Source organism: Leuresthes tenuis, unplaced genomic scaffold, assembly GCF_036924035.1.
Source record: "Leuresthes tenuis unplaced genomic scaffold, fLeuTen1.0.hap1 SCAF_71, whole genome shotgun sequence".
NCBI lineage: Eukaryota > Metazoa > Chordata > Actinopteri > Atheriniformes > Atherinopsidae > Leuresthes > Leuresthes tenuis.
The window spans coordinates 230,480-231,975 of record NW_027325425.1 but is presented as its reverse complement, the minus strand read 5'-3'; the positions used below and the strand labels follow the sequence as shown (position 1 = coordinate 231,975).

The window sequence follows — 1,496 nt, the reverse complement described above, 5'->3', positions numbered from 1 at the left end:
TGTTCGGGCATTCGAACCTTTTCTTACCCGCTTTTTACAAACTATGCTCAGACATACAAACCTTCTTGTAGCCGAACACATCCACTCCTGCTTTTGATGATGTATGGTTGGGCATTCGAACCTACTTGTTGCCCGCTTTTCATTAATTATGGGTGGACATTCACACCTTGTCGCAGCCAAACACCTCCGCTCCCTGTTTTGATCATGTATGGTCGGCCATTCACAGCTTCCTCTCCACCATACTTGTATGGTGGGATATTCACACCCACTTGCATCCGAAGACCTCCGCCCTCACTTTTGTTGATATTTAGTCGGTCATTCGCACCTTACCCGCTTTTGGCAAACTATCGCCTTCTTGCAGCCAAAAACCTCTGATCTCGCTTTTGATGATGTAAGGTTGGGCATTCAGACCTTGCTTCACCTGCTTTTCACCAAATATAGTCGGACATTCACACCTTCTTGCAGCCGAACACTTCCGCTCCACCTTTTAGTTTTCTCTGGGGCATTCACACCTTTTTTTTCAACGCATTTTATAAAAACACCACAGGAACACCGTATTGAGGCTTTGTTCTGACCGCTCATTCGGTTCGCGTTTCTTTCAAGCAATTCTCCTGGTTAGCCCGCACTCGGCTCGCTCCCAGAGCCGTGTTAAAGTCTACTTCGCATTCACTCTCTTTTCTCAGCAGACTAAAAGAAACTTCCATCCTGCACCACTGTTTGCTTTTTCACAAGAGCAGAGGAGAGCGCACCGTTCCCAGCGGCACTGCAGTACCGGGTCGATGCTTGGAGTGAACGGAGCAAGCTCCTTTTTCAAATCCTATTGATAAAAATCCATTTAATATGTAGTCCTTGCATAGACATATCACATACTACACTTGATCTTAGCCAAAAGGCCGAGAAGCGATATCTGTCCACTGGTTCACGTCCGAGGGCCCTTCCTGGCACAATGCGCACTTGTAGCGGTGTTCTTTTTATGGCCATAGTGTCACTTTGCACCTCCACCCACCCGCTGCACTGAGCACTCTTCAACCCTTTTAAATGGTATAACTTTACACTACCGCATGCTCCAGCGAGCACCATTCAAGCAACAACTTTGCACTCCAGCTTTGAACATCGGCACAGTCGCAACAAGTAAGGCGACTCTACTCAGAGAAGTCACTCTGCACAGTAACAAGATTTCTTTTGCACAGACAGAAAGGGCTTCATCCACAAAGGTAAAGCCTGCCAAAAATAGAAACAACTCATTAGTGCTGCTCAACGTTGTACTTTGCAGTAAAAGAAAGAGCAAATCTAAAGTTTCAGGAATCCGAGAATAAGCTTACTTTCTTCTTTCTTCTTCACGATTTTGGATTTTGCTATAAAATGAATTCCTTCACTCAAACTAAATTAAAACTGCTAAACCGCTAATCTGTTAAATGCAAGGCAGATGTCAAATTCACCGAAATAGGATCTAAGGGTATTTGGCCAATCGAGCTGTAGCAGCTTCGGTAAAAGAG

At 45.1% G+C, this 1,496-nt stretch overlaps 1 pseudogene; it reads right to left on the bottom strand.

Moving 5' to 3' along the window:
• Positions 1–738: 738 nt before the first annotated feature.
• LOC140286064 (U2 spliceosomal RNA) lies at positions 739–905 on the bottom strand (annotated as a pseudogene).
• Between the last annotated feature and the right edge of the window lie 591 nt (positions 906–1,496).